The sequence below is a fragment of the Heterocephalus glaber genome, unplaced genomic scaffold (genome assembly GCF_053883595.1).
Source record: "Heterocephalus glaber isolate CG9 unplaced genomic scaffold, H.glaber_assembly_v1.0 deba00001555, whole genome shotgun sequence".
Taxonomy (NCBI): domain Eukaryota; kingdom Metazoa; phylum Chordata; class Mammalia; order Rodentia; family Bathyergidae; genus Heterocephalus; species Heterocephalus glaber.
In genome coordinates, this window is record NW_028258346.1 from 2314031 (window position 1) to 2321183 (window position 7153).

The 7153-nt window shown below is 42.2% G+C and overlaps 1 pseudogene; it reads left to right on the plus strand.

Annotated features, from left to right (window-relative positions):
• Positions 1-5968: 5968 nt before the first annotated feature.
• On the plus strand, positions 5969-6806 carry LOC101704207 (mediator of RNA polymerase II transcription subunit 4 pseudogene; annotated as a pseudogene).
• Positions 6807-7153: the final 347 nt, after the last annotated feature.

Genomic DNA, 7153 nt, shown 5'->3' on the forward strand with positions numbered 1-7153 from the left:
TTTAACTCTTTCAGGAAGATTCCTAGAAGGGGGATAGCTGAGTCAAATGGAATCTGATCATAATCTCAAAAAATGAAATCCTGGGCCAGGGATTTAGCTCAGTGGTTTTGCCACCTGCTGCGCAAGCACAAGGACCTGAGTTCGATCCCTGGTACCAAAAAAAAAAAAAAGATGAAATCCTAACATCATAATCCCGAATGTTGAAATCCTGAAAGACCAAAGTCTCTAAAGTCTAAAATTAAAAAAACAAATAAACAGTCCTTAAAGATTAAAATCCCGAAAGCCAAAATCCCCCCAACCACAATTCCCATTGTGGGAAAAATAAAAAAGCCTTATAAGAGGCATAGAAAGCCAGACTCTGAGGAAGGGATGTGTGTTTTCAGTTGTAGCAGAGTGGTTGCCTCATATTAGGCAGAATGAATAACTGAGGCTGACCCTCCTCAGCATGAGGTGCCACCATCCACAGGCCAGGCCTCAGGAGGACGAATGCCCAAGGCAAAGTGGGCTCTCCCTGGATCCGGGTAGTTTCCTCCTCCTCAAGCTTTCAGCCTCAGACTGAGTGTTACATCATCCACTTCCCTGGTTCAGAGCCCTCTGGGCTTGGCTTCTTGGGAAACTGCATTTTTTTAAAATTAAAAAAAAACCATTTGTTTTCTTTTTTCTTTTCACCACTGGGGATGGAACCCAGGGCCTCACATGTGCCAGGCAAGTGCTGAACCACTGAGCCATACCTCTGGACCCCCGGTGTGGTGTTTGATCATCTCATCAGGAGACTTAGCTTATCCTGAATGCTATTTCAGGAAACTATAATTATAAAGCCAAGTGCACACAATTAACAACCACATTGACATGTGTTACATGTTTATCTCATCACTGTTATAACTGTGTGAGAGTTGTTAGTATGCCTGAATATTTATGCTTACAAAAAATATGTTATTTTTGCCTATTTAATATGTAAAGTGGCCTACAAAGTATTTTGTCATGTTTTTAATGTGTCTCAAATAATCCTCTTTTTTTTGGTACCGTGGATTGAACTCAGGCTCTTTTGCTTGTGAGGCAGGCGGCAGCGGCACCACTCAGCTAAATCCCTGGGCCAGTCCTCTTCTAAAAATATAAATAAACCTGGCATTGGTGGTGCACAACAGTACTCTTAGCTACTTGAAAAACTGAGGCAAGAGAATCAAAAGTTTGAGGCCTTGTCTCAAATAAAATAGAAAAGGCTGGGGATGTAGTTTAGTAGTACAGAGCTTGTCTAGCATTTGTGAGTCCCTGGGTTCAATCCCAGGACTGGAGGGCTTGGGAGGAAGATAAATAAATATTTTTTAAGGAATTTTTAAAAATTAGTTTTTCTAGAATTATTTTTGGGATTTTGATCTTTCAGGATTTTTAGACGTAGGAATTCTTACCTTCTGGGATTTCAAATTTTGAATTATGGCATTCAGGGTTGTGTCTCTGAAGATTATGGCCCAAACCTAGGCCCAAATTGACATGGCAGCAAACTAGAACCCCTTACAGCTGAATCAAGGAGGAGATTAGACCGGGTATGGTGCCATCACAGCACTCAAAAGGCTGAGGCAGGAGGATCATGTTGAGTTTTAGACCAGCCTGGGATACATAGTGAGTTCAAGGCCAGCCTGAACTGCATAGTGAGACCCTGTCTCCAAAACAAAACAAAACACCAAAGAAAGGGGTAGGACTGATCTAAGGGGACCTCCTCTCTTTCCATTATGGGTTCTGGAGATTTCCCCTGTTAGCATTCACCTTTTAAAAAAATTTTTTTAATCATCCAAATACTGTCCTTGGAACTCCCCTAAAGGACCAATCAGGTAGTAACAGCTATGAAAAAGTAGTTAAAGAACTTTAAGATCTGGACTCTCAGAGCAAAGGTACTTATTCAAACCCTGGAAATTTCCACTTAGGAAATAATTCTAGCTTAAAAGAGATTTCCTCCTGACAGGGAATAGAGGTCACAATTAGTCAAGAAAAGATCTAGAACATCCAGTAAGTTGAACAAGTGCAGTTTAACTGGAAGCCCAAGGCTTCTCCCAGATGGACAAACTCCAGATTTCCCAGTTTATGCTCAGGCAGTAAGTCCTTCCTGTGCAGGAGACAGCAGCAGCAGGACAGCAGAAGCCTTAACTAGGGAGGGACCTAGCTTCACCTTTTATTTTCCTCCTATACCTCGTCACTTAACTTGGACATGTCCTGGAGCTAAACAACTCCAAACTTCAAACTTCTCAACAAAGAATTACACGAGGAGGGAAACTGTATGTGGCACATCAAGTAGATGATCTTTCCACCCCCGCCTCCACATATTGCTTCCAAAAAAAGATATCTGAAAATCCAGGAAGCCAACAAAGGAACAAATAAACACAAACTGCCAGTAAAACCAGCTCACCGAATCAAAACTGTCTCCCAATTTCTAGTTCCTTATATTTGATAAACACCTTACAATAGGCTTGGCTATGACTTTGGTTATTCTCGTTTTGATGCCATTTATTTTAGATTATAAAGCTGCAGACCATGGAGTGTGGAGTCAGGCAGAATGAGACTGATCCAGCTCCCGGGTCACTTGCTGTATAATCTGGTGCCTGGGGCAAGCGACTTCCTCATTTTCATTCCTAAAATGGGGATAGTAACACTTGCTCAGATTTGTCCAAGGATCTAAGGAGATCATAATCCCATCCCTGTTCCTGTCTGTGTCCTTCTCTCTACATAACCAATTCTGTTTGTTCTGCTTCTACTCGGATGGAATACTGCCCTGACCGTGTGCGTGGTGCAGCCTCCAGAGTTTTGTTATGTAAATACAAACAAATTAAATACTCAGGCATATTCTTTTGCCTCCTTGCTTACTAACAGGAGCATAGGACTGCTCTGTACCTTTTTTTTCCCATCCAATCTACTTTGGAAATCTTTCATATTCCTACAAGGAGAGTTTCCTCATTCCTTTTTTTTTTTTTTTAAACAGTAGCATGAGAATCATTGTGTGGCTACAGCACAGTTTATTTAACTATGCTTTACAGGAAGACACTTGGATGATTTCCAGACTTATTTTGTAACAAATACAGTTGCAGTGACAATCCTTTGGTAAATAGTGTCATTTATGTGTGTGAGCGTATCTACAGTTGATGCATTTGAAATTTAAAAAATAATTCTAAGCTGGGTATGGTGGCACCCCATGCCTGTGATCCTAGCACTTGGGAGGCAGAGGCAGGAGGATCATCTCGAGTTCGAGGCCAGCCTCTGCTACTTAGTGAGTTGAAGTCCAGCCTGAACTACAAACGAGTCTGTCTCAAGAAACAACAACAAAAAAACCCCCCAAATCAAAGTTCTAATGACATGAAACTCACTGCATTTGTAATTTTGATGACTTTTGTCCAATTGCTCTTCTGTTGGTGTCATTTTGCACTCCCCAGCAATGTATGGGGTAGGCATTAGACTCTTAGAGGTACTTCCACAAAGTGGGGTTGGAGGGCCTGTTATGGCTTGTGTCTAGATGTCTCCCCAAAGCCTCATGCAGTCATAGGGGGTTTTTTTGGAGGTGGCTGGATTTAGGGTGTGTGATGCTGGGATTAAGGATGCCTCAACCTGGGTGTGAGTGCTACCCCCCTTAGGGCAGGTGGCCTGGATGGAGTATAAGGGATGGAAAGAGGGCTGCTCCCATCACTTGCTGCTTCACTGCTTTGCTGCTTTCTGCCTGCCTGCCATGGACTGTTTCTCCTCTTTGATTCCCCTCTGCAATGCCACCCTGCCTTGGAGTCAGTCAACTATAAGTGAAACTTCTATAAACTGTGAGCCAAAATAAGCCTTTCCTCCTTTAATTTTGGGCATTGGATATCTTATCTCAGCAATGGGAAAAGTAACTAAGACAGGGTCCAAAGTAGATTTTGACTTTCTTTCTTTAAAATTGGAAGTTTTAAATATTGTAAGTTAAAAATAATCTTTGCATGTGGATATATTCTTATGGTAAAATATTTCAAGCAGTGGAACTATATGGTTAGAATTTAAAGTTCATGGTCAGCACTTCTTCCCTCCATGCAATCCCTGCCCCTCCCACTGTAAATCAGTGTGCCAGTAGTAATCATCAAATAAAGTAGCCCTCCTTCCTTGAGATCTCTAAAGATGTCTTCGCAAGATTCTTTCTTCCTTTGCTTCCCTGACATGGACCTTTTCTGGCTTCTCTGACATTTTTCTAGTCCTTTCCTCATCTCCTCTGGCTTCTTTTTCTCTTCTTGCCTGGAAAAACAGGCCTAATGACAGGTGGTATTTATTGATGGCCAGTGATGCACAAGAACAACAGAACCCCAGACCACGAGGGACAGAAGGTCTTGGGGCTGTGGCTGGTTGTTTTCTGTGTGGCAGTGACAATCCCAACAATTCTGTCTCTAAATGCATTCCGTTGCAAGGCTCCCATAACAATATACCATGTGCTGGGTGACCTAAACAACAGAAATTTTTTTTTTTTGCAGTTCTGGAAGCTAGAAGTCAGTCCAAGGTCAAGGTGTTTACAGGATTGGTTTCTTCCTTGGCCCATAGATGTCTTCTCTGCCCCTTGTCTGTCAGCCCTCTGTACCTGTCAGCGTCCTAATCTCCCTTCTAATAGTGACCAGCATATCCAATTAAGGCCCACCCTGGTGAGCTCACTTTAATTTAATCTGAAAGAACCAGAGGCTGAAGATGTTTCAGAAGATGACATGGAAAGCAGACAGAACAAAGGCTTTTTCCAGAAAATGCTATAAGACAATGCTCTGTGGGTCCATAATTTATTTTTGCAGTGCTGGAGACTGAACCTAGGGCTTCATACCTGTGAGGCAAGCGCTCTGCCAGTGAGTCACACGCTAAGCCTCACTATGTGTCCATCACTGAGCACTGATAAATCCTAGTGAATTTTATACCTATCTCAAATTTACGGTTTTAACAAAAATAAAAGTGATAATTCCTTTTGGTCTGAAGTGAAATGTGACTTGTAGGATTCAGTTGAGATTGTTATTTGAATATTTATTCAGAAAATCACAGTGCTAATAAAAAAGTGTAAAATGTGGTTTAAGAACATGATTATATTTTAAATAAATAATTTTGGAAAAATCTAGTGCCCAGTGATGAGATTGGTGTATGTTTGTTTAATAATCACCTGTTTCAAATCTGAGCTGAAAAATTACATTTCCTGAGTGTTATGGTTTATACCTAGATGCCCCCCTAAAGCCTCATGTGCTCATGGGGGGGCTCTCGGAAGATGATTGGGTCACAGGGGTGTGATCAGTTCACTGAGTTTGTAGCTATATGTGGAGGTGGGTCACTGAGGACATGGCCTGGAAGGTCTTCCTAACTCTTTCTGTTTCCTGCTGCCATGCACTTTGGCTTCAATATGACAGGCTCAATCTGTACGACTCACACACCCAAGTCTGTTACTGCTGTTGAGTTCTCTATAAATATAGTCTTATACACTCAACTACTTTGTGAATATTAAAATGGGTTGTTTAATGGGAATTCTTATCTCTTTTTGTATACAAAGGATAATCCCCATTGCCTCTTATCTAACTAGAATTGGATAGATGGGTAGTGGATCTAATTCAGCTTCCCCAAGAAAGGTGAGTGACAGACTCTGTGTCCCAAGGGTGCAGAATCACAGTGTGTTGTTGCTCACATTGCAAAGAGAGGACATTAAGGTCTCAGTTAAGCTCCCTCCCTCCAAATGTCATCTGGAGGTCCCAACCCCTGGGACCTCAGGCTGTGCTGAATGTGGAGGCTGGCTCTTTAAGGAGAATGTTGTGCTAAGGGGGGGGTCACTGGGCTATGCCCCAACCTGAGTGCCTGGTAGTGTTACAGGACACTGACAAGCGTGAAAGGAAGTCTGTGAGGCCACAGGGCGAAGATGGCCATCTGTAAACCAAGGACAGAGGCTTCGGGAGAAATCATCTTGATTTGAACTTTCCAGTCTCCACCACTGTTAGAAAATAAATTTCTGGGGTCTGCCGGAAGCATGGCAGCTTCTTCGAGTGATAAGAAGGAGAAGGAACGGCTGGGAGGCAGCTCGGCATCGGCAGGCAGTAACAGTACGCGGGAGTCTGTTGTCTGCACTTGAAGATCTGGAGGTCTTGTCGAGAGAACTTATAGAAATGCTGGCAATTTCAAGAAACCAAAAGTTATCCCAGGCTGGGGAGGAAAACCAGGTCCTTGAGTTGTTAATTCACTGAGATGGGGAATTTCAGGAACTAATGAAATTGGCACTTAATCAGGGAAAAACCCATCATGAAATGCAAGTTTTAGAAAAAGAAGTAGAGAAGAGAGACAGTGATATTCAGCAACTACAGAAACAGCTAAAGGAAGCCGAACAAATACTGGCAACAACTGTTTACCAAGCAAAAGAGAAACTCAAGTCAATAGAAAAAGCAAGAAAAGGTGCTATTTCCTCTGAAGAAATAATTAAGTATGCACATAGGATTAGTGCAAGTAATGCTGTGTGTGCCCCACTGACCTGGGTTCCAGGAGACCCACGAAGACTGTACCCAACTGATTTAGAGATGAGAAGTGGATTGCTGGGTCAGATGAACAATCCTTCCACGAATGGTGTGAATGGTCATTTACCAGGGGATGCCCTTGCAGCCGGTAGATGACCAGATGTCCTTACTCCACAGTATCCATGGCAGTCAAATGATATGTCAATGAATATGTTACCACCAAACCACAGTAATGACTTTTTGTTGGAACCTCCTGGGCATAATAAAGAAAATGAAGATGATGTAGAGGTTATGTGAACGGATTCCTCAAGCAGTATTAGTGACTCTGATTAAAAACATGTGAGACAGCCTACAAAACTGAAGACCATAGAATTCTGTTTCTTGTATAGTAGCAAGGAGGCATAAACTGCAAAGGCATAAGGAGTAGCCACATAAATATTAGCTGTGATGGAATTGTGCAGCCCATTAAAAGTCAAACTGTGCAGCCCCGAAAAAAAAAAAAGAAATTTCTGTCCTTTAGACTGTCCAGGCTGTGGTATTTGGTGATGGCAAGCCTAGCAAACTAACACAAACTAACACTTGTGCCATTTCCTTACAGTAAGTCAAGAAAAGACTGATTTCAGAAAAGAATTGTGTTCAGAAAATATGAATAGAAAGGCCCCCTCTCAGCTGAACATGGTGAGGCATGCCTCTAA